This window comes from Phasianus colchicus, chromosome 6 (genome assembly GCF_987193195.1).
Source record: "Phasianus colchicus chromosome 6, bPhaCol1.hap1.1, whole genome shotgun sequence".
NCBI lineage: Eukaryota > Metazoa > Chordata > Aves > Galliformes > Phasianidae > Phasianus > Phasianus colchicus.
In genome coordinates, this window is record NC_143441.1 from 36,766,723 (window position 1) to 36,793,727 (window position 27,005).

Here is a 27,005-nt window from a genome sequence, read left to right on the forward strand (position 1 = left end):
ACTTTTTGCAAACATTCTAAACATATAATAGAATTCTGTATCAGATTCAAAAGGCCCCCATAGTTACAGTAACTGTCTTGCTACACTGTGACATACTTTATTTTTAAAGATCTATATTATCATGGTAGGCAGAAGAAAATACTCATATATATTTCTTCCCTTCCCGTTCTAAGAACCAAACTTTGGGAAATATACACCAGCAGAGATGAGTAGAGTGTATGCCAGCAAAAACAAAAAGCTGTAAGAACAGTTCTATAATCTGATTCAAGAAATCATTAATGACATTAATGACAATAAAGCAGGTTTGTATTTTTTTCACGAACATAAATTTCAGATGGTCATTTTAGAGGAAGTGTTTTCTCACACGGCAAGCCTTCAACTCAGCTCCTAAATGGCAGTAATTCACTCCCCTGATGCTTTACAGGGGTAGAGTGAATGAAAATCACAGAAGTTGTTCCATGACCTCTGCTAGTTCAAGGACAACATACGCCAAATGGGAGCTGCGCTGTGCAGCTACACTCGAGCAAGAGCTGTTAGAATCACCACAGAATGAATCATAGAATGGCCTGGGTTGAAAAAGACCACAATGATCATCAAGTTTCAAACCCCCTGCTATGTGCAGGGTTGCCAACCACCAGACCAGGCTGCCCAGAGCCACATCCCGCCCAGTTAGCCTCAAACTGTACTTACCTACCTTACCGACTCTCTCACCTGCAGGCTTCCTGAACAATGCTAGGAGAAGCAACACTGCTATACAAAGCAGTACGCATCTCTCCCCAGGGCTGACTGCATCTACATTTTACATGGCATTCTAATGCAGTAGAACGACTGCACCAGTCTCTTCCTGGTACATAATATCTCATAAATGAACTTAAAAATTCATTTAAAAGCAAAAAGAACAGCTGCAACTCACTACAATGTACAGTTTACAGAAATTTTACTTTCAGGGAAAAAAAACACACTACAATACAACCCACAAACCACAGTAGCCATATATTCTACTTATCTAAGAAAAATGAGTAATATCAAACAGTTCTGCAACATTTCTACCTTAAGCAAGCAATTAATTTCAAGTATGTTGATCTAAGGCCTGGTTTTCTTTCCAGTTTACTAAGAAATAGCTCTTAGGTTATGTGAAACCTGCCTAGTTGGGTGTTCTTTTTTCTTTTGTGTTGGTTTTAGTTTATTGGTTTTTTTTTTTTTTTTTTTTTTAACAGTTCATTTCATTCTACTGCTCAAAAAACAATGCCACTTTCCCTTCCCCCTTCTTATGCTAAATTCATTTTAAAGTTTCATGGGGCTGCCCATATCATAAGCCTGGCCTTTTCTTACTACATCTTGATTTCTGAAGTGAAGCTACTGTCAGATTCCATTTGCCTATACAGATGAATTCTCATCTATGTGTTTGCAAACTAGATCAAACTTAGTGACAGTTGAGCATCTGAAATGTAAGGCTCTAAAAGCATCTATTTGTCTCTCATCTTTCCAACTCAACAGATGAGACTTCTTTAAATTTTTAAGAAGGGCATACTGTTTCTACAGACTTACACGTATGGTGAGACTACTTCCGAATCACTTGCCTCTAGTTACTGTACTGGAACTGTAATTTTTTATAAAGCCTTCTCCTTAATGCTGCAAAAGAGCACAATAAGTTCTCTCCAGTGAGTGCCTGAATGCTAGGTGAGAAACACAGGTTACATTCACCTTGAAAGCAGTACTGCAACAGAACAGTATTATTTTATATCCCCAAAAAGTGGATTATACATGACAAATATTTCCATTCAAAAGCCAGCTAGGGTTTTCTTCCTCCAGTTCTGCAGGAAATAAGTCAATCAGATTTAAGAGGTGTCCAAATTAAGAACTGAATAGCATTATTTTATCCTGTATGTTCAAAAAAGTATGCAATATCCAACGTCTTCTCACACTATTTTCTCTCATATCCATGATAAATTTTGAAACGGTCAGAATGTTTGAGTTCTGTTACACTGGGAAACAAATCAGCTTTATATTTATTCACAATGCAGATGGTGCTGGCACATCTCCCCCTTGCTGTACATGATATATCATCTTTTTGTGCAATTCATGGAGTAAATCCTCCTCAAAGGTTAAGACTCTACCAGAGCAATCTGAAGTACTCCAAGTGTTAAAAAAGCAATTATATGGTTAAAAGCATGTTTTATGTTTTTATTAATTGTAGGAAAATCTTTAGTTTATGGCTTTATTCTTAATACTACATTTTCCAATAGGATGGGGGAGGGAAGGGGGAGAAATGGATGACACTACAGCCTTCCCCCCCCCTCATTATATTAAGTTATACAATCATATTAAAATATTATAAGATAAGAAAACAACAAACCTGACCGCTCCAAGCACAGTAGAGGTTACAGATGAAGCTCCATTTGTGATTGATCACACAGTCCAGAATCTTGAATTGGGCCATGTCTTGCTATAGCGCAGACTGCTGCTGTGCTCTGACTCAGCTTTTGCCCGAGTGATACTAAAGGATATGAGAGCTATGCAGTAATGACATTCAGGAACAAGGACCTTCCTTCCTGCTCAGACTCCCTTCCCACCCCAACCATGTGTCAACTCAACAAGATAAATTGACAGAACGGCATAACATTCTTCAAAACAACACTTCCGAAACTGTCAAATTATGCATTCTTGAAAAAGAAATGGGAAATCAGAACATCCTAAGAATTCTCACTACAGCAAATAGAACAAGGTGCTCTCAAGCTGTGCTTGTGTTTTTTTTTTTTTCTTTCCTGCTGCTGCTGAAACCAGTCCAAACATCACCAATCATTCATATCATAGATCTTAAACATGCTTAGGCAAGCGCTTAGGCACAACTATGATACTGGCTTCTGCACTTTCACAAGATCCAAAAGCTGTGTCTTCTGTCTTAAAGCACAAAGCCACTTTCCAAAGCCAGGAGAACCTCACAGATTTCACTGCAGTCACAGAGGTTCATATGCTTCATGTTCTTAAATGAAGACTCTCCTTTAAACCATCACAGCACTATGCACAGGAATGCTGTCTGCCTTTTTTTAACAAAGGATAAGGACTGCCCCATGGGCAGGGGAATGGAAGATGAGTGGTGAGATCCTGAAAACCTGAGAAGTACTAGAAATGTTTCTTTCTTCCTTTACTTATTTCTCTTTTGCAGTCTGTAGATAACCCTATATCAAATATACACTTTCCCCTCTATGAATTGATTCTCTAACTTGTGTTCCCCTTCCCCTTTAATTATGATTAGATGAACCACTAGACTTGTTACAAAACAACTTTAAATTATCTGAGGTTTAAGCACCACGACTAATGATCAAACTCTTCAGCACCAGCCAGACATGGTTTTATCTATCAGCTGTAGCTCCAAATAACTTAAAAACAGAACGCCTTATTTCTGGAAAATGTGTGATATCCCAAGAAACACCCACTGAGGTGAACAGACCCCAAAATTCTGACCCGAAGCCAAGATAGGAGCAGAGACCTCCACAGGACACAGGAGTCAGGTACTCCCATACCCAGGCTCAGTTACTCCTCTAGTAAGAGGAGGACAAGGAAAATACGAGAGAAGAGATGTGGATGAGAAGAAGGGAAGAATCCCATTTGAATGAGCATTCATGCACTGCCTCAAGGAGAACATGTGTGAGATGCAGGAGACTTGTCTATCATGAGAAAGTATCTACAAAGGGCTAGAGGACAAGGTGGCCACTTCAACCTTTGCTTTACTAACAGCCAAACTACTGAAAATTATTTCAATCATAAAAGAGAAAGTGGAAATAAACTTGTACATGAGAGCCAAACAAATGGCTCGGCCAAATAGCAGCTTGTAATTCTGAAATAGTTATACAGATACAGTCTCATTCGTTTTTAATCGAATAAAAAAAACTTGTTCCAAATTCTCATCCCAAGGGCTCTGGGAATTAATGCCAAAGTCCAAGGAAATCTCTTCCCTTCTCAGGAGTATGAAAGTCTGAAGACTGCCAGAACACAGCTGTGCAAGAGATCTATGCTTTTTAAGATGTACATGGCAGAAATTCTCCATTATCATTATGGAAAAGGGAGGAGAACAATATCAACATGCCACTGCACAAAATTAATGTAGCCCAAGAAAAAAAATACAGAAATTGAAGTGCTTGAGATATTAGAAGCATAAGAGCTCTTTGTACAAGTGAAATGGCCAGCACTGAAGCAGTCTGTTCTGACAAGAGGCTGGAAGACAAGTCCTGCTTAGCAACTATTACTGGGTGGAACAGACATACTTCCTCACAGCAGACATCATAACTATATAAGCCTGAGAAAATTTGGAGCAAGAGGATGTCTGGGGAGGTCTGATGAGAGGGGGATACTGCAGAGATGCCAGAGCAGAACAAGGCAGCAAGGCATACAGAAAGGGAAGGCTGGAAGGAGGCACAAGTGGGCGCCCTGTGGAGCAGCAGGCAGGGGTGCTGGCAAAACCCATGCAGCAGCCTGTGTGGGGCTCAGCAACAGCCAGCTGCACATCAGTTGTGCTGTGGAAAAATGCTGTCATCAGCTGAACAGGGTGGAGGGAAGAAGGGAAAGGAGGTCTGGAAAGTTAAGAAAAGTTTGCTTGTTTAGACCAAAAAAAAAAAAATCGCATATTGTCCAATTCTGCAACAGTCAGTGTCACTATTAACTACTTTTAGATTTATATGTTATTATCCAGTATTTAGTCCCACTAAAGTACTCAAACTCCTCATAAGAATTCAACATGGCACGTTAAAAATACTGTCCATAATTTAAGAAGTCAATTCAGCCTCAAGAATCAAGTTTGTGCAATTCTTCACCTAAGATCAACAGCCATTACGAACCCGCTACTTTCTGGCATTGACTTTCAAAGCTGTTGTAAGGAAATTCTGAAACAACTCATCCCCCCCAAATCTGGCCAGTGCTTATGTAATACTGCAGTTCACACAGAAGTATCTGAATCCTTCAGATAAAAGCATAATTACAATAGATTGCAGTAGAAAAACATTTTCAAACACAGTCAGTATTGGTTTGGCTTTCTGCCATTAACAATTGATATCAAAATACTTTTAAACTTCAATAAGCATGGAAGGAGACAAGGACCAAAGTTCTTACAAGCCTGAGTGTTTGCTCACACGTCCTCAGATAAAAGGAGGAGCTCAGGAACTGCTACAAGAGCTGCACCTGCAACAGTAAATTGCATTTATTGCCTAAAAAATGTCCCTCCAAGTCAGTCTGTGTACTTCTAAGTTTAATCTGCCATTACTGAAAACCATTCCTGACAGCCTTCAGCTAGCCTGACAATTGCTCCTATTTACAAGAGACAACCTCCTTCCTGGTACAAGGTTAAATCAAATTCCACTACCTTATTTTAGAACAGAATAGAATTTTCTTTACAAATCACTGTTACGTGTTTGTTGGAAGATCTCGTGGATTTCTTCTAAGCACAGCTACGCTTCAGAGTCTGCTTAGAAAATTCTTGAGTAACTGCGCAAGAATTGATGGAACTACCTTCAGGTTGGCACACAGTAAAGAGTTTTCAATACTGAACTTACTAATGCCTTCCTTATGAGAATGTTTAATGCAAAAATAAATAATAAATAAATTAGAAGGTTTACATCATTTTGGACAAACCTTTAAGAACAAGGCTTCCACTCTGAATTTCGAACCGGGGCACAGAGGCCAACACAGCACATAAAGGTACACTCCCAGCAGCAGAGAATGACAGTGGGCACGTATCCATGTCAGCAGGCTCCAAAGGTCTCAACATTCCATTACCCAGAGAGCACCCTGCCACACTGTAAGCTCTGACTGAGAGAAGGTGCCGATGACACAGAAGATGATTTAAGTTACTCAGCTTTCCTGTATCTTTACACATACTAATGAACAGACACAACTAAGGTTATCTTTTAGAGTCAGTCATGGAAAACATACTTCAGTAAATGATGACTGGACTGAGAACACGAGTGAGCTGAGCAAGTCCCATTCCAATCAATCAGTTATTTATTACTCCACCTACCCAGTTAAGAGACCAGCGCTCTTGCAACCAGTAGCAGGCATTCCCTTGGCATTACCATACAAAGTATCCACAAGGATTTTGCTGCACTCTGCACAGATTAATTAATACTTCATTCTTCCCTGTAACAACATTTTAGTGATTTCAAAAAGAAAACAGAACATACACAGACACCAGCAACAAAAGCAAACAGGATGTCTGAATTGACTCTTCCTTTCTCTCACATCAGATGCTTACAAATCTGGAAAGCATCTACTTTCATCAGAAGTTACAAGGTTCTAGAAAGGAAAAGATTTTGCTCATCTTTCTTCTCTCACAGACAGAAGCCTTTAGCAGTACCTCTGGGTTCTGTCTGTTTCTGTTAACCACAGTTGTGCACAGTGGGCACTTGAAAGAATTTCAAGAGCAGCACAGATGTATCTCAGAGATTGCCAATGAGGTCTAGATTTTTAATGACGATGGTGAAGCTCCAGAGGAAGTCTGGCCCACTTTAGTAAATTAAATTAAGAAGTGAACAAGAACAAGAAGGAAACGTTCATAAAAAAAAAAAAAAAAAGACACAGTCTTTCCATTGCTTAGATCACAAGACTGACAATGATAAAAGTTTTTACACACTGAGTCAAGAGCAGGAAGGGGCTGCAATAGGATTTCCATTCTGAATTCTTTCCCATCATTGGAATTCTATCAAAAGCTATGAACATTAAGTAGGAAAAAAAAAAAAAAAACAACCAGTAAATGCCAAAACCACCTCCTTCCATCTTAAAAAAAATCTGGAGTGTTTCCTTCCCCCAAATCAACTTCTTTTTAGGATGCAATACAGTTGAGAGAACTATCAACACAACAAATACCCTTCGGGGATAAATGCAGCTGTACAACAGCTGGTACAGAACCATTCACAAATCATACAGCGTTGTTTCTATGAACAATTTAAAGACATTGCTAATGCAGAATGAAGTCCTCATCTGTTTGGTTGCAAGAAGACTTTCGAAGTCATGGGGAGCCATTCTCACAGACCTCTGTTGTTATCCTGTTCATTTTCAAGGAGACTGGAGATATATATATATATATATATATTGATGTGGAGATTGTTAGGCTGAATCACAGCAAAGAGAAAACCCTTCTCCCTTGAGCTACCAATTAACAAGTAAGCCAAAGAGCTGTCCCTTTCTTAGATGTTAGCTTAACACAGCCATCTTCAGTAGCTCATTTTCAGTAGACTATTTTGGTGTTTCTTTACTCTAACTTCTGCTTCTGATATGATACAAGACGCATTTTCTCTCCCCCTTTATCTAAGTTGTTCATTTACAGTTTTCTTCATTTCAGAGAATAGGTATCCAAAATAAAAACAGGCCTCTCACTAACTTCAGCTGCTGGAAAGTATCATTTTCTAAGTTATTCCACAAAAAACAAGCATTTTACAGAAAAGAAAAAAAAACACCACAAAAGTCTCCAAATTGAATGCTAGTAAGGGAGCTGGCAATCTTTAAAAACTGGAAGAAAGCTTCTACCATTGCTCTATTGCTGAGATGCATATCCATGTTTAATGGCAACTGAACAAGAAATACAAAGCAACACTTATTCTTAGACAAGGTACACTTCTGTGATAGCACTCAGCACTTCTGTAACATCACTGTATTAACAAGATCAAACTCGTGAGAACACAAAAGGTTTCCCAAGCTTTCATCGCCATTACCTCAGCTCAACTGATCATTACTTGTTTACCACCTTCACAGTCCTGGAGGGCAGAACAAACACAGCACGCTCCTGTGGAAATTCCTGTCTGCCTAACCCCCTGTCCCCACAACTGCATCAGTTCTGTTTCAGAGTTTATCTGTTCTAACTACCCTTTGTTTTATAGATCAACAGAGGATGAAAAAGCAAAACATCTAAAAGCAAAGAAGCAAACATATTTGTTACTGTGTTTTGAGTTAAATTGGTACTTTTCACCTGGTTACTTTACATCAACTCCACAAAAAAATGCACCATGACTTCATTTGAGCTTTCTCTCCATGGTTACCTTTTAAGGCCTGACCAAAACACTTCAGTGCTCGTAAGTAACATAACACCATCATCAAATGTGTCATCACAAAAATGATGGTGACTGTAAGCTACGTTACTCATCACGTCTACACTGCATGCATGTCTCTGGAAGACAAACTACACAGTGGCAATGAAAAGGTTAATTATTATTTTTACTAGCTTAGAGAGCAAGGAGGTTTTGAATTTTTCTTCCCCAGGAACAATGGTAAAAGCATCTAAACTAAATCATATCAACTTGTATTGCTTTTGGAACAACAGCAGAAGTACTAAACTGGAAAGAAGGTTTTCTGTTTGCAGAAAAATAAGCACACTCACTGGCAGAGTCGTCAAGCACTCTGTCAGATGGCACCTACTAAAACAGAACATCATCAGATGCAGCACTGAAAGGTTTGACTGTGTCCAAAACTGGCTTGGGCCCTAACAGACACTACTTTTGTCTCCACATTCCTTGCTGTACTGCTGTACTTCCAAGTGACAAGTTCTGCTATTTTTTTTTAATCCCAGCCCAAAACCAGAACTGCAAGGTTACTTGCCTGCCCAAGACTGGGCTTCAGAATTCTGCAATTTCTATTCTGAGGAAGAATGTTTTAATAAATAAGCACATGGGAAAATAAAGGTGATTATGAAGAAAATCCTTCAAATGCATTAGGATGCTTATTTACACAGCGTATCTACTATAACACGGTTAAATCTTCTCAATAATCTGGCAATCTCTAAATACAAGATCTGGATAAAGCTAATCACTAGGTGCAACCACAGTGAAGCACCTCAGATTATCACCCAATATCCTCTTATTGAGACCATGATTTCTCTTCAGTTTCTCCATTTTTTTTTAAAGTGTTACTAGATCTGTCATTTGACATTCTGAAACCATCTTCAATTGCTTCCAGTGTTTTTCATTTTAGAAGACACGTGCACTAGATCAAAGCTCTTCCTCACTGTTCTGTAGCTTTCTGCCCTTTCACTAAAGCATTTGTTCAGTCAAAATTGGATAGCCTTGGAAGAAAATACACTTTGGAAGAAGTTAACATCCAGCAAGCTTTGGAATTCTAAGAAAGTTTATGGTTCATTTTAGCAATAAACTTTATCAGGTTACAACATGAGTAGAATTGACTTTGGTCTCACGCATCTTGAATCTCCCTCTCATCATCTTTCCTCCCCTAAGATTCCCTCTGCGGGAAGAAAAGTAAGTTTTTGGCTAGGCTGCAGTAATGCCAGTGCTGACAGCCAAAGCTCCCCCACCTCACCTCCAGTGGGAAGCACAAATCTAAGTTTCTCCTCCACCCAGCTGCTGACACGTTCCAAATTTCCAGGCACTTCCTTTTCTCCTTTCCTCTCTTCATATTTTACCAAAATTGGCCAGTGAGTTCAAGAGTACCTGCAAAAGAACTAACAGATGAGCAGACTGATGGCAACCACAGAATAAATAATCAGATTCAACAGTTCTTACTTCTTTGTTTCACTCCATTACGGCATCTGTTTCCTACCCTATCTTTTGTCAGAAGAACACAGGCCCTGCATTTTCAAGTGTACTGCCCTACACTCCTTCCACATCCCACTATTACACAAGCCACACTTTATAGCTTTTATTTTATAATAAATCATTCTCTTCTTCATAATCCTACAGTATCATTGTTATTCTACAGAACTGTAGGGATCACAGTCCTCTCATGAAAAGTAGAATAGACACGCAGTGCATCGGGACTATCGTTTTTAACACATTTCAATCCACTACTGCTTGAATTAATTCTTTATAACACCATGGACATCTAAAATAATTACGATGAAATGAGCCTATAGCCCTATTCTTGTCCAAAAAATTACATGAGCATAGGAGACAGTCAGGTTTTCCTGATCATCATAATATATAATACAGCACAGAAGAAGGAGTCTTGAAGGTTTCCAGAGTATGTGGAAGATAACTTTCTCACACAGCTAGTAAGGGACCCTACCAGGAGAGATGCCTCACTAGACCTGCTGTTCACAAACAAAGAATTGGTAGGAGATCTGGAGGTCCAGAGCTGCATCGGGCATGAAATGGCAGACCACGAAATGGCAGAGTTCTCAATTCTTAGTGAAGTCAGGTGGGGGGGGGGGTCAGCAGAACTGCTACCTTGGACTTCCAGAAGGCAGAATTTGAACTATTCAGGACACTGGTAGGGAGAAACCCTTGGGAGTCTGTCCTGAAAGGATTCATAAAGGCTAGACACTCCTCAAGCAGAAAGTCTTAGAAGTGCAAAAGCAAGCTGTCCATCTGTGCTGTAAGATGAGCTAGTGGGAAAGAAAAGAGGTGTGGATGAACACGGAACTTATTCTGAGGCTCCAGGAGAAAAAGAGTTTACCTCCTGCAAAAGAAGGAATGGACAACTGAGTACAAAGTTGTTAGAATATGCAGGGAGGAAATTAGAAAGGTAAAAGCCAAGTTTGAATTCCACCTGGCCACTCTAGTAAAGGAGAACAAAAACTTTTTTTTACAAAGTGCTAAGGAGAATCTCCATCCTTTACTGGACATAGCAGGGACTGAGGATATGGAAAAGGCTGAGGTTCTCAATGCCATCTTTACATCTGTCTTTAAAAGTCAGACCAATTATTCCTAATCTATCCCCTGACCTGGAAGTCTTGGATGAGAAGCAGAATAAGCTCCCTACAATTCAGGTGGAAACAGTTAGAGACCTACTACTCCACCTGGACTGCCACAAGTCCATGGGTCTGGATGGAATCCACCCAAGGGTGCAGAGGGAGCTGGTGGAGATGACTGCCAAGCAACTTTCCACCCATGTATCAACAATCCTGGTCAACTGGAGAGGTCCCAGAGGACTGGAGGCTTGCCAACGTGACACTCATTTACAAGAAGGGTTGCAAGGAGGATCTGGGGAACTACAGGCCCATTAGCCTGACCTTCGTGCCAGGAAAGGCCATGGAACAGATCATCTCAAGTGAGATCACACGGTATGTGTGGGACAACCAGGGGATCAGGCCCAAACAGCATGGGTTCATGAAAGGCAGGTCCTGTTTAAACAATCTGATCTTCTATGATAGAGTGATCCACCAGGTGGATGAGGGAAAGACTGTTGATGTAGTGTATTTAGACATCAGCAAAGCCTTTGACACTGCCTCCCACAGCATTCTCCTGGAGAAGCTGTCAGCCTGTGACTTGGACTGGTACACTCTCAGCTGGATGCCCGGGCTCAGAGAGTGGTGGTGAATGGAGTTAAAATCCAGCTGGCGATGAGTCACAAGTGGTTGGTACTGGGTTATATCCAGTTTACTATCTTTATTGATGACATGGCATCCAGGCTTGTATCAGAAATAGGGTAAGCAGCAGGAACAGTGAGGCGATCATCCCCCCTTACTCAGCTCTCCTGAGGCCACTTCTCAAGTGCTGTGTTCAGTTTTGGGCCCCTCACTACAAGAATGACATTCACATCCTGGAGCATGTCCAGAAAACAAAGCTTGTATCACTGCATCCAACTCTATGAGGCACAGCTTCTGGAGTACCACTGCGGAGTACAAGGGATCAGAAGCCTACCTCAGCAGTGGTCAGACCTAAGCATGTAGTACGGAAATTCAAATACTAAGGTACTGACCATACAGATGCTAAATGGAGCAATATATTAGGCTGAAGAAAGGAGTATATCTGAAATCTCAAGTATTTTTAGAGTTCAGACAAGTGGACATACTTTTAAAGCATGAGCAACACTATGTACTAGTAAACATTACTGCAATACCTCCTGAAGGATAAAAAGCCAGAAGCCAGGTGTCCAACTTAGTCTGCATTTAACAGGCAATTACTTGCAGCACAAAGGAAACGTGACATGATACTTTGTTCTTTCATAACACTAGAATTTAAAAACCTTCTATTTCATAACCACAGGATAAAAGAAACTTTTTATGACAAAAACAAACAGTATGCAAAATACATCTGTAGCACTGGCAAAGACCTGTTCTTCCTCAACTAGAAGCACTGCCCCACTACATTTAGAGGAAGTCAACAGCTTCGCCCTCTAGCCTCAAAATTTCAATTACACTATGAACCCAAGGTAATTTTCAGTGGTTACCACTAAAGGGAAGTACACTGATTGCAGAAAACCACAGAATCAACACACTCAGCACCGCAGGGATGGTATCTAAGTACATCTTAGTAATAATGTGTCCCAGAATTCTATTTTTAAACCTTGCTTTGCTGGCAACACAATTCATCCATCCAAAATTTGAACAAAAACTAAAGCTCATCACACCCTCTGGAAGCTGAGATAAGCAGAATAACATACTTTCTCACAACATAACATGTAAGAACACAAGTAGGCAGCATCCTAAAAACAGAAGTTTGCCCAAATTTGCACACTAAGTAAAGCACATGGAATTCACTAGCATTAAACACTATCTGATGATGAGTAAACTTCACTTCTCAAATGACCTCTGCTGTGTACATGAAGTATGTAGCACTTACATGATGAGCTTAGCCAACCCAGCAGCTTGCATCTTAGGAGGGAAAAAATGAGGAAGTCGGGAAGTCCTGTGCTCTGCCACTTCCTACCATGTAACCCCAACACAGTCAGCACTGCAAATAGTGGATCTCTATGGGAAGGAATATCTCAGCTTGCTCTGGCTTTGGGAGAGAAAGCACACAGCAGTGAGACAAAAAAATGAAGTGCAGCGGCAACAAGGTGGGAAGCCCAGAGGTCATGAAGAGCCACAGACAGGTAAGAATAATGCCAGAGACACGGCCAGGCCTTGCAGATGGAAGAAAAACTTCCTAGGGACTGGAGAAAACTGGTCTCTGAGTTGTAGCAACCTGTACAATTCGTAAAGACAAAAAAATGAAAGCATCATCTGAAACTAACTCTAGAAGCAAGGGCATACTTCACTCCAGTCTGTGAAGAGTGACTGGTTGACAACTTTTAATTTAATATTTTTTTCCAAACAACTTTGTAAATAGAAGTGAATAAAATGTCTCTTTGAGCTTCAAAACATTTTAGGGTTATCACTGTTACTAGAGGGTACAAAGCTGTACCAGAACTCTGGCCAACAGGGTTCCACCACTGATTTGCGAGTTATAACTTCACTCCAACCCTCAACATGTATGCAGGTAGCTTCAGCAGTGCTTTGGAAACCAGTAATAGCACCCATGGAAGTAATGACAGTAATAAAATGAAGGACAAGCATGGTTTCTGTGGTACAAAGACCTAAATTATTTATGACTCTACCATCACCATTTATCATTCTTAGAAGCACACTAGTCTCAGACCCATCTTTCTTCCTCCTCATTCCCAATATCTTGACAGAAGAGAAAGATGTACATGAAAAAACTTCAAAGCGCAAGAAAACTTTCCAGCATTAAGTCAAATCAATGAGAAATAATCCTCTAGAAAGCAGATCTGCACTCTCACTGAACCACTGATCCTGAAAGCAAGTACTGAAATACAGGTGCTACACAAGCAAGGCAGTTCTTTACTTAGGAAGTCAAATGGATTTTAACTTTCCGTACCAAGATGTCTTCCTCTGGAGTCAGGTGACAAAGAAGAACCCTAAATTGCACCTAATCATCACCCTAGTCAAAACTCACGTGGGGAGAAAAAAAGCTCTCTCCTTCTCAGCCCTCACAAAGAAATTCCAGAAGACAGACTTAGTACCAAGATGAATCATCTGTTACTTTTATTTCTGTGCCTGAAACACCTTTGTCTCCAAAAGAGATGCCACCCACACCAGATCAAAATAGCACTGTTCTGCTGAGCTTCCTCTTCATCAAGAACCATGAGGTGGGCCTCAAAATCTATGCGTGATAAAAGAACTCAATATTTTGCAAGCTCTGCTTTCTTAACATATAAGAACTCTGCAGTCCCAGATAACTGCACTTTCCTGGCCTAAACATGATAAGAAATAATCTCATTTTTATTAGAAAACATGTGCCAATAAAGTTTATACAACATAATAAAATAATATTGGAGGAAGAAGAACATACAGTTCTAATCACTGTCAGTGGAGACCACCAACAGGGCAAGCAGCTGTTGAGGTCTTTGCCCAGTTACATGGAAAAAGCTGCTGAAGAAGGCTCCTGGACTCCAGCAGCCCATTCCAGTGTTCAGCCATTCTCCATTAGAAGATCCTTTGCTTGTCCTCAGCTGGCGTTTACGTTACTTTCACTGTACCTTTCATCAGACTCTGACTGTCCTTTCCACAACATCCCTTCCAGCTGCTGAAAGCCCTGCAGAGGCACGTCAGCCTTCCCTGCCACAGGCCTGGCCATGCTGGCTCCACTGGCCTCAGAGGGCTCAGAGAAGCCCAGTGAGTGCCAAGCAGACAGGGAATCACATTCCTGGACTTAGAAGATGACACTCCAGGAGTTATGAACAATAAAATGAAGCCACACCAGTTTGCCACACAGGTAAACCAGTAGGAATTATAACACCAATGCTACCAATAGCAGGTGTAAGCATTCCTTTTCTCCTTCATTGAATTGCCTGAGCCACCCCATCCATACCTTCTAAAGCAGCATGTAAAACCTTTCTCAAGTCTTTTACCCTTTCAAAAAAATAATGCACTGCCACACACTAAACTAAGAAACCCAACAGCAGGTGTAACTCCCCATTCAGCAGGAAGAGGTGAAGATGAGTAGGGTGACAGAGGATGTCAAGTGGTCCCCATTTCTAGGCTACACAACAGTGACTGACAATCAAACATTAATAGAACATCAGCAATCCACCCCTCAATGTTTGTCTCAGGTTAAGAACTCTTCATCTGCACTGAATACAGAAGAAAACATTTGCCCTGAAAGAGTCCGTGTCTACAAAAGCCGGATATATTTTGTAGAGGAACTGTTAGGTGAAGGCTTGAACTGGTGATTGAGCAGCTGATAAGGGGTATGGCTGGCCTAGGGAGTGCAGGCAAAGTGTTTGCACCTGTTCTCCCAAGTGACCAGAAGGGGTGGACCCAGGTGCAGCCAACTTGGGCATATAAGAGCCAGCCACTGAAAGGAGAATCCCCCTTGAACACAGGCTGCTTTTTGAAAAGGAGTACTGTGTAACCAGAGAGCCTCTTCACCAGCTGGGTGAGTTCATCTCTTCTTTCTGTCCATGACTATTGGTCTACCTGCAAATACTTTCCTGATATCACCAAGGAGAGTTTTGTTTCTTTGTGAGTAGAACACAGTTAATGGGAAATGATTTTTTTTCTTTTAAACTGATAAATTCAGGATTATAGTGCTAAGCTAATAAGAAAGGCAAAAAAAAAAACAACCAAAACCCTAGAAAGCTCTCAGTTCTCAGCAGTTCTCAGCCCTAATGAGGACTTAAGGGTTATAGCTGATGGAAAAACTGAACACAAACCAGCCATGTGTGCTTGCAGCCCTAATGGCCAATGGTGTCTTGGGTTCTATCAGAAGATAGGTAGCCAGCAAGGCAAGGGTGATTGTCCTCTATTCTGCCTTTGTGAGACCCCAGCTGGAACAGTGTCCAAGTCTGAAGTCCTCAATGCAGGAAGGATGCAGAGATTTAGAAGAGGGCCCAGAGTAGGGCTGCAAAGATGATCAGAGAGTTTAAGCACCTCTCCTATGATGACAGGCTGAGGGAGTTGGGCTTATTCAGCCTGGAAAAGAGAAGGCTTTGGGGAGACCTCACTGCAGCCTTCTAGTATTTAATGGGAGGTTATAAACATGAGGAAAATTAACTTTTTATGTGTGTAGATAGTGACAGGGCAAGGGAGAATGGTTTTAAACTAAAGGAAGAGAGATTTAGATACTGGGGGAAGATTTTTTTTTCTCCTGGGAAAGTAGTGAGGTGCTGGAACAGGCTGCCCAGAGAGGTCATGAATGCCCCATATCCCTGGAGATGTTTAAGGCCAGATTGGATGAGGCCCTGGGCAATCTGATCTAGTACTTGATCCAGCAGATGGCAACCTGCCTGCAGCAGGGGAGTGGGAACTTGACAATCCTTGCGGTCCCTTTCACCTCAAGCCACACTATGATTCTAAATTCATTACTGAGAATCTTTTTTGTTACTGTGTTAATGTAACTTCTTTCTACTTTTAGTCAGAAAGAAATTATTCACTCCTGAAAAACACTCTGGGACTGAAATAACATACACTGGAAATCCAGGTTTAAGAAAACCTGAACCAGCATACTCTTCAAGCAACTGAGAATTCCCTCATCCACCAATGGATTTTCTGCAAGTGAAAAAGAACACACTACTCAGAATGCATTACAACATTCTCGATAGTGTAAGTGAACTATGGCCAAAGTTAATGTGTCAGTGAAACCTAATTAAAATGTACTGTTGTTCTTGACACCGTAAATTAATAGGCAAGTCCTAGACCACTCAAAATCTATCAGATGTCTGTCAGTGCTTGGTGGAATACTAACATTTCTCCCAGAAATCCTACATAACAAGTTATATATTATGTCTTCAAAAAAAAAAAATCAAAGAAACAATCGTAGGTGAATCTGGGGAATACAAAAACAAACCAGAACACTAACAGAAACCTATAAAGATGCAGGGCTTTTTTTTTTTTTTAAGAGGAAGACTAAGCTAACTATGTAATAAACATCAAGACACATGAATCTGATTCAGAGTTGCTTATATTCCAAAAGAAAATAGGCCTTGATCCTTAAAAAACTCAGTGTCATATTAAGTTCACACTGTAACTTAGGAATGTCTTCTACCATTCTTACTGCAGCACTGGCATGCAAGTGGCCCATCGATCTTGAAACTGCTGCTCATGTGCTAAGCTCTTCACTAGGTAAGTGACAGTAACAGGCTGTGCAAAAATACTTGTTACTGGAGAGGTAGCTCTCTTCTCTTGCTTTTTGTTTTCACTATAGCAACTGTGAATAGTGGTGTTCAGGATCCTAGGAGAAAGCAATGAAGCCATACAGCAGCATCACAGCCCCAGGGGAAGGAAAGACCCCAGAAGGGTTCGGGGATCAGCACAGAAGAATCCCATGGGACACTATCCTGGAGAGGAGTCCAAGAAAGATGCCTGACTTTCAAGAATCTCCTCTTCCAAGCTCAGAAATGGCCCATACCAATGGGCAGGGAATCAAGCAAAGGTGGCACAAGGCCTGAACAGATGAAGGAAGAGCTTCTGGCTGAACTCAAATATAAGCAAGAGCAAGACCTGGGTGATCCAAAGGGAATTCAGAGACAATGTCTGAGCAATGGAGCCATTGTCATAAAAGCCCAGGTGCAATTGAATCTGGAAGGGACATAAAAGATAACAAGAAAGGTTTCCAAACATACAGAGGACAAGAAGGTGGATTTACAAAAGGGAAACCATGGTTAGCAAACATGATGGCTATTTGGAAGGAGATTATAGGCTTGGTGAAAAGAGGGAAGAGCAGTGGATGTCAAAACAATATCAACTTAAGGACAGCTTTTGACACTGTCTCCCATGAAGTCCCTACAGACAAGCTGGTGAAGTACAGGCTAGATAAATGTTCAGTGAACTGAACTGAAAACTGGCTAAAGTGCCAGACTGAAAGGGTTGTGATCAACAGCAAGAGGTCCAGCTGGATGTTGGCCACTGGTGGTATGCCCCAGAAGTCAATATTGAGGCCAAGACTATTTAAATCTTCTCTGATGACATGGACAATCAGGCAGAGTGTACCTTTCAGCCAAGTACCCAGATGATTCAAAACTGGGGAGAGTTGCTGATCACCATGAGCATCCTGCCATTCAAGTGGATATTGACAGGCCAGAAAAACAGGCAATTGAGAAACTCAAATAGAAATGTCAGGTCATGTACCTGGGGAGGAATAGCCCTGAGTAGCAGCACGGGCTTGGGGTCAATCAACTGGAAAGCAGCTCAGCATAAAAGGTGCTTGAACACCTGATGGTCAACATGCTGAACAACTTTCACAAATGTGCCCTCAGAGCAAAGAAAGCCAACTCTTCAACTCTGTCAGAGCACAGGGAAGAGAAAACAAAGGAGAGAATTCAGTTTGATATGCATCTCAGAGAGCCAGAAATTCTAGCAGGAAAAAAAAAAAAAAACATGGGGGAAGAGGTAGTTCTGCTAGGCAAATTTTGTTAATGCTGAAGGAGACACCAGATGACGTACACTCACACTTCAGCCCATGATTCACTGTGAAAAGATGCACAGGAATCTTTTTACTCTTCCTCTCTTTAAGATTCACTTAGATTTATGAATTTACAGTTGGTGTGTTACAGCAAGCAGTCTGCCTGCCTGCTTTTGAGGAAGCATCTTTAACTCCATCAAGGACTGCTTTTTTTTTAATGGCTGAAACTTATTTTTCTTCATAGCTAATAGCATGCCAGGTTTTAGATATTGTATCTAGCTAAACATCAATAAAAATAATTTGTCTTTGAAGCCCTTATAATCTAATGCTGTAAGAATGTTATGATGCTTGGGGCATCTGTACTGAAACCTAGCACCAATTCCCTGGAAATATGGCTAGCAGAAAGCGCATGATGCAAATCATTTACTTATATTCTACCGTGTAATAAAAGAATAATAGAACTGGCACAACTGTTTTTTCTCAAGAATTAAAAGGCTTTTTCCAAAAGCCCATTTACTAGAACTGTTGATCTAAAGCCTGCTGAAATCAACAAGAATCTTTAGCTGACCAGACTGTCACAGGTTATTTTATGGAGTAATATGGTAAGAACAAAGTTATTTTCACTTATTTCAGCTATTTTACTAGATGGTACTTCTTTTAAATAGGAAATCTTCATTAACATAAACCACCATAAAAATCTTTTCCTACCCATACAGTTTTACTAACTTCTGAAATCATATGTGCTTAAGAATCAAAAAAAGTATTGTAGACTGCAAACATTTTAAGCAATAACTGCAATGGAACTTCAGGCAACTGGATGGAACTCACAGTACAAAACAGCCTAATGGAACAGTAAAGACTCTACTGCCATAGATAATAGCAGTATACAGAATAATGTAAGTCATGAAATGGGTTTGTGAAAGAAACTGAAAGCATCCCAAAAAAGGCTTTACTACAGAAAAAGATCTAATTGAAAATATATCTGTAGTGAGAAAATGCAACTATTCCTATTACCTTCCCAAATGAGAAAATGTGTCTAGAAGGAAGAAGCCAGGTTTCTCAAAGAAACAATGGCACCTGAGGTTAGAGAACACTGGGAAAACACCACTGCTGCTCATCACGGGTTGTGAAAGTTAATAATCCTCATGTGAGAGCATATTCTTGCAGTCCCTGCTTGTTCTCCTAGTAGGGAAGACTACAAGAGCCTTTCAAGGAATGAAAGCTTATGATATGTTGGGCCCTAAGAAGCAAAGAGAAATCTGCCAGGCCAGATTATCTAAGAAGGGGAAGAGACTGCAGCATTAACTGAACTTAAGGTCAAGTCACTCCCACAAATCCTGTTCTTAATCTCATACCTAATACCTTTCCCTCAACTCATCTGGTAGCATTAATGGCTTGAATTTAAAGGGGAAAAAAAAACTTTGAAACATCATGATTCACCCTTCTGGCACTAACTGAAAGGAATCAGACATTACTGATGGTGTTTGTGCTTCACCTCCCTCACAACAGAGGCAAAATACTGTATACAGATAAAAATCCTGGTTTCCAAACTTCAGGTTCCCATTCTGAGCATGAGTGTGCATTCAGACAACTGCTAGATCTCTAACTGACACTGCATCATCCCAAATACTACTGTCTCTACCTGGCCATGAAGTGAATAAAAAGATTAATGTGCTGTAAGAGTTAGAATCTTTTTCTCCAAATAAACTCATATCAAATAATGTGGAAAAACAGACATCACAACATTCTGAGGTGAGGTTTAAACACAAGAGGTCTTCCATAATTTTTCAAGTTTAAGTATATATAATTTGCCAATTTAATGTGAAGGAGAAAAAACTGATTGTCCACATACAAGCCTAACAGAACAGTTTATCCCATACACACCTTGCTGAGTAACTGTCTGGTATTACCACAATCTCTTCTCACCTTAAGGAATTTTGGTTTCTCCGAGTCATGAATCACTGATCACACGAGCAGAAACCATCTCCACCACAAAAGCCATTTAACATTTCAGGCCCAGCTTTAAAAACAGCACCAAGCACCACGGGATGGGTTGGGAAGGGGCAGGTAGTTATTCTGCCCACCAACAGGAGACAAAAACCTAAAATCAGCAGAACTCATTTCAAAGTCCTATAAGAGATGAACCTCTCTTAACCTTCTTGAGAACTGATTTTAAGGACTGGTGAAGAGAAGTTGCTTTTTGCCTGGTACAGCCTCTCCCTCCACTATTTCCCATACCTGTATGTCAGCAGACCCCAAAGCTCTGTAGTTTGCTGTGCAGATCCTCAAAGAGCTATCTTCTATCGCTAAGCAGGTACCACAGAACCAGATGGGAGGGGGATACAGGAAACCACCTCTTCTGCAGTAGGCAGAAGAGCCAGTAGCATCATCCACCTAAGGAGGAGAACAGAGTTCTGCTATAGTCCTCGGGATTTTACTGGGTCTGTTGCTGAGTACTTGCAAGATCATAAGCAAATAGAAAAGTACGAGAACATAAAAGTGAAAATATTAGATGATCCACTAATGCATTAAGAATTAATAGAAACTTTAACTAACAAATAAAAGTATTCTATGTTTGATATCTAGCCTGAGCCTCCAAGAAATAGACAAAAAAAAAAATCATGACAATTTGAAAAACTATACTTCCAGCTGCTGATAGCAAACAGCTGCCTTGTTTCAGCATGCTTAGCACAGAACCACAGCCTTGGAGGCCCGAAAGCAGAAGAAATTCTGGTGAGCTACCATGGAACTGGCACTAGAAGACAGGAAGAAGACTATAGGTCAAATCAAAGATTCATCCAGCCCCCCCCCAGCAGTGACCAAAATAACTGCTGACAATTAAGAGCAAGCATCACCACAGCATTCTCCAAGCTTCAATTGCAAACCCATATCTCACTCCACCACAAGAGTATTTAGTAACTGCTCTTCCAAAAACATACCTGGATTATCCTTCAGCTTCCATACACACCTTCAACTTCCAAAGTATTATAATGATGAGTAACATGCTTAATTAACTGTTATGCATAAGGGCCAGCCTCTTTTGCTTGTTCTCACTTCAATATTCACCTAACATATATTGGAACAAATAGTGAAACACTGATCCATACAAATTCAAGGGAGACTGAGAAGGCCACCACATCTCAAGTTCTCACTACACCTCCACGGTTTCCTCTTTCCTAAACTATGAAATCCTAAATTTCTTAGGTTTTGGTACACACACAACTCCATATGCTCAATAATCATAACTGCCCTTTCTCTGAGACTCTTCTTGTTCTAACATGTTGTTTTTCAGACGGGGAAAAACAAAGAGGGAAGCAAGAGAACCAGGCCTAGACACAACAGCTGCAACCATGCCATGGATTTATGCACCAAGGCATGACAGAGCCATTCAAAATTATTAGGAAATGAATGACAATTTGCTTTTTTTGACCACCACCAAGAGTTAAGCTACTGATTCTCTAGAACTAGCAATCACAGCTCTGAGGACTTAGTGAAGTGAGCTCCAAGTCAATAATTACCTCAGCATTTTCAATGCAACACTGTTTTAACCTCCCCCATACATACTACTTGACATTTACACACACTGAGTTTTCACTTTATCAACATACACTGAACATTAAGGGGTCCTTCGGAATTTCCTCACCAACGTTTATCTTCACTGGCAAGCAAAAAATCTGTACAAATAGAAAAATAAGTATTTCACTTCCCCACTGCCACTTAACTCATGAAAACAGCAGAAAGACCTGCTTAGCTGTACAGCTGAATCATACTCTCAGTCACAATGTAAACAGAAAAGAAAAAAACCTATTCAAAACCACTGACAAAGTCATTAAAAAAAAAAAAGACCAGCTAAAGGGCATAGGCTATGCAATGCTACTAGTATTGGCCTGCATCCATTATACAACGTCCTGTTTTGTAACACTTCCATAGACAAAAAAAACCTTTGTTCCACCACAGAGCTACAAGAACCCTTTTGGATTTTTTGTTTTTCAAATAACAGTGATCAACTTTTTTTTTTTTAATGAGTGTCATGGTTTTGTGATTTCTGGTTTTCGGTATTCCACATCATAACATCATGTAGGGACTGGGAATTTAACTGTTAATGCTCAAGTTCTGGGTATCTGCCTGGAAGAGAAGAACTACATTCCCCAGGGGACTTTGTGGTCACCGGGAGGAGCTGTAACTCCTGGCAAGGTCACCAGATGCACTCTTTTTCACCTGCTCTTTGTCGGCTCTCCTCCCGTCTCCCTGCTGCTCAACCGGACTGCGCATCTCACCTCAGCGTTGTGGTGAGGCCTATCCACCTTTCGGACATTCTCTCTCTCATTATATTTGATTTATTAGCTTCAATTTTAATTATATTGTATTATGGTGTGTTATCTTGCATTCCAATAATATATTTAGTAAATTAGTTTGTTTCTCCTCAGATCGTTGCCGCTGTTTTTAATTATTTTGGGGTCCCCTGTTCCCTTTTTCCAGAGGCGTGGATTTTGCGAAATCCCTCTGCCCCGCTCGTCACGGAACCGGGCCGAACCAGCCCGTAAACCGTTGACAAATGAGAACAAAAGAGATGCAATTAATGAGCTTGCAAGATTACCTCCATGACATCAGTATCAGAATACCAGCTTACCCAAGTATTTATGGGTACTGAATTACTCCTGATTCTGGTGCACAGATTGCTAGAAACAAATTTACATGAATCATCTTCAATCTGCTAGCTTTCATCCCAGTGTCAATTTGAGGAGACGGGATACTTTCACATCTTTGGAGCAGAACAACAGCCATTCGTTATTCCTTTCTAAAGGCCAGAAAGGAAATCACATTCAAGGCTCACCTATAGAGAGCTCCAAAGCAACTTCTCAATAAATTGAAATAACTAACATAAAGAATGCTGGACTGTGTTCAGACTAAACCCAAGGTAAGTACACAGAGGGCCTGTAAAATTGCCATGAAAATCGATTACTCCAGACAAAGTTTACTTACTCACCTTCCACCACGGTAAATGGAAATAATAAAATTTAAAAATGCATGCAAGAAAGGACAAGTAAGATTTAACAGCTATTGATGAACGAGAAGTGTTTGTGGCTACAAATGGGAATACTTTTCACAATAATCATAGGCTCGCTATTCAAGTTGCATCAAAACCAGAAAGCACAACGACAGCAACCCCGCAATTAAGATGAGACTGATCACTACATGGGTAGGAATGCCTTGGTTTTTGATTTAACCCAAATCAGATCCTCATCTTACAAGAGATCAGAACTTAAAGGTGATAAGAGCCACCTCCTTGAGGTGCACATACTGAGTGTGCTGCTGCTTTCAGCACAACACTATGTTTTGACTCTCAGCTGTGAAGGCTGCCCCAATACCAGGTGCATACCATTGTGTAGACTGCATCTATCTATTGTAAGCCAAACAATCTATAAGGGCTTCTGGAAATGTGATTGTTTTCCTTGAGCTCACCTCCAGGTCAAAACAGGTAGCTCCCCCAGGAAACATATCTGTATTCTAACCTGTTCTGCCTTTGCACTTTAAAATAAAAAATACACAGAAATTTGAATTAGAGGACATCTACATGTTGAATGCTAATGTTAAGTTGATTTAAGCAGCATTGACTCCCTCACCCCAGAGAGTTTTAATTCTCTTATGTTCTCATCAGCTCCTTAATATGAAAAGTCCTAAATAGTTAGATGAAAAAATAGAACAGAATAGGAGAAAATAAAATACATTTTTAAAGGATGGGTGATTTGCAATTAAATTCCAGTAAGTAGTAACACTCCATTAAAATGTAGAAACATAACTAGGAGAGTACATTACCACGTCAATCAGTAAAACAAGATGAATTCAAAAACAAGCTCACATTTCTCTTCTCAACAGATGCATACCAACTACATTCATTACTTGGAAGCATTTAACATCACTATTCTCAATATAATTTAAAGCTTTCTCTCATTTCTCATTCCTGTCCTTCCAAGTGGAAAAATAAAAAGAACAAATCTCAGAATTAAAAATAAGGAGGATTAGGTCATCTAGGCAGCCCACTGATGCCAACGCAAGATTATTCCCTACAGTGTATTTGCTTGTGCTTAATGCAGTCCATACAGTGTGTCCTAACACATTATGCAAATGCCACATACATAAAAGAAAACTGTCTATCTTGCAGCACACCCCTCCACCAAGAGCTGAGCTGTAATTAGCCACGGCCCCTACGGAGGCTCCTCATTCACTCTTAGCAAGGCAGCAGCTGCTAGCAAAACGAAATTAAAAAAAAAAAAAAATTGAAACATAAATAAGGCTACTACCTACGTTTCCAAAGGTGCATGCTCATGGTTACAAGCACGAGCACAAATCTAAAAAGCTGCTGGTATTTCTCCAGAAAGTCCACACAGCACCTCTGACGCCCAAATCTTTACTACTGTGATCCCAATCATGCTCCCTCAAACAACGTGCTGCTCAGTGAGCTGCAGCAACAGCCCCCAGTACTCTACTCATAAATGCTTTCCACACTGCAAGTTTTTGAGCAAAAATCAGAAGAGAAAAGCAGCAACATTTCCTACTGAACAGTCTGGTGATGGCATTCAAAGCTGTAATAGGGCATAGATGAAACAATTATATCTACATAATACAAATAAGGAGATCCAGAGAGCAAAGCCCATAGCTTTGCCTATCAACAAGCAAAAAACAGACTTTAGAGACGGTGCATATCATCTCCCCAGAAGAGTTTTTTCAAATCTAGCAGCAGGGATCAAAGAGCAAATTCAGAAAACTGTTTCACCCTTACAAAATAAATAAATAAATAACAATTCACGAAGCTCCACTGTAAGGACTGAAAGAAAAGCATGTTTCCTTCTGTGTAAAAACAAGACAAAAGACAGACACAACAGTGGAAAGCCTTCCAACGAAGGAGGTCTGGAAGTATTTAAGAGCTGCATACATAAAACAGCTTATCCCACCTTGCAACTGTAAGATTAAAAGCATTCACACAGAGAGTGGTGACACACTAGAACAGGTTGCCCAAGGAGGTTGTGGATGCCCCATCCCTGGAGGCATTCAGGGCCAGGCTGGATGTGGCTCTGGGCAGCCTGGTTTGGTGGTTGGCAACCCTGCACATAGCAGGGGAGTTGAAACTCAATGATTGTTCTAGTTCTTTTCAACCCAGGCCATTCTGTGATTCTCTTAGGTTGAGGTGATTCAGGTTTACAAAATGTGCAGAGCTTCTGAGAGGAGGAACACAAAGTCTGTTTGATGTTGCTGCTCCCACCCATCACCTGCACTTACTTACACTTCTACTGCATTTATCTACTACTGGTGATGAGGAAAAATGCTTTCAGAAAAAACATAAGAAGTGAGAAATTATAAGAAGGGCTTAAACAGGAAAAATACTCACTTTACATTAATCTTCACTCCATATAATGAACAGGCAGATTATTTCCACTATCCATCAATCTGATCAGACAGCATAACTTTCATCTTTATATATTTATTATTTATTATGCTTGGCACAACACATTATTTAGTATATAGATTACCTATTCGGGGAGGCAGACACAGTCATCCTCTGTAGCACTGAGCTAAATCCAAGGACTTTATGAGCTCACAGGAATTGTTGTCTTCTGCAATGAAGGAGCCGCACCTAACAGCTCAGAATGACTTCTGGAGTCCAGTCCATTGACACATGGTCTCAACAGCAGTTACGCCACTCTGCCACTTGCAGAAGGGCTAAGTCAGGCTTTTTAGAAACAATGACCTCTTATTAACAACAGGAAATAAATCCGTTTTCATTTAACATCATTTCCTAAGTTTTTATATGCTGCTTCCTAGCCTTTGCAATTCAACATGCAAACAACTGCCACGAAGAACAACACAGCCCCTGAACATTAGAAAAGCTTCATTTTTCTCCATCTTCCAGTCATTAAAGCAAAAGAATAAAAACAACTACAAGCACCAAGATATATTCCTAGCAGGTTAATCAAACACTGCAACATAGGTCTCCGCACAAAAAGATACAGAAAGGTTTTTGTTTTATAATGCTCACAGGTTGCACACATTCCTGTTATCATCATCTCCTCTACAAAGCAACATATGCACATATTCACAAAATTTAAAAAAAAAAAAAAACAGCTTTTGCTTTTTCCAGAGACAATACTGAGCTACAATTCTGCTGAGCTACAATTTAGTCATCTGCCAAGATGACACTTTTGTACATTCAAGTAGTACAAGATCACAAATGCATAAAGTGCATAAATGCCATCAGATGCTTTCTCTTTCCCAATTGTTTGCTCAGTTGTTTTTCTGCGTATGCAAGTTAACAGTACAGACAAGGAAAAACACATCAGAAGGAGCAGGGCTATTATTTTTGCTTTTAGTTTAATAACAGGGACTGTTTAAAAGAACTCACAGTAGAAAAAAGAATCAAGTCAGTGCTTTGCTGTTTGTTAAAACTGCTGAAGAAAAACACCTTAGGGCCAGCTCTAAGGTACTGATAAATGATCAGGATGCTAGACTCCAATACATACTGAGTAAGTTTACAGACGATCCTAGATTGGGAGGAGCTGTTGACTCCCTTGGGGGGTAGGGAGGCCTTGCAGAGAGACCTTGATAAACTGAAGGGCTGAACAACCACATGTAGTTTAAGGCAAGAGCCAAATTCTTTCCGCACCTAGGATAGTGCAACCCTGGATACTTGTATACAGAGTGGGGGATGAGAGCCTTGCAGAGCAGCCCCACGGAAAGGGATCTGCGGGTTCTGGTTGATGGCAAGGTAAATGCGAGCCAGCAGTGTGCCCTGGCAGCCAAAGGGCCATCCCTGACCTGGGGTGCACCAGGCCCAGCACTGCCAGCAGGTGAGGGAGGGTTGTCTGCTCTGCGTGGCCTCAGCTCCAGCACTGGGTGCAGTTTGGGCTGATGAAAAGGACAGAAAACTATTAGAGAGCACCTAGAGGAGAG

General features: G+C 40.6%; 1 protein-coding gene and 1 long non-coding RNA gene across 7 annotated transcripts in view; one reads left to right on the top strand and one right to left on the bottom strand.

Annotated features, from left to right (window-relative positions):
* The window catches only part of ARHGAP21 (Rho GTPase activating protein 21), a 116,752-nt gene that overhangs the window by 83,671 nt on the left and 6,076 nt on the right, over positions 1–27,005 (bottom strand). The window lies entirely within an intron of this gene.
* LOC116243200 (uncharacterized) lies at positions 4,473–26,896 on the top strand. The gene is made up of 4 exons (XR_004169909.2): positions 4,473–15,095; positions 16,074–16,261; positions 16,718–16,780; positions 16,863–26,896. It is a non-coding gene; the product is annotated as an uncharacterized LOC116243200 (long non-coding RNA).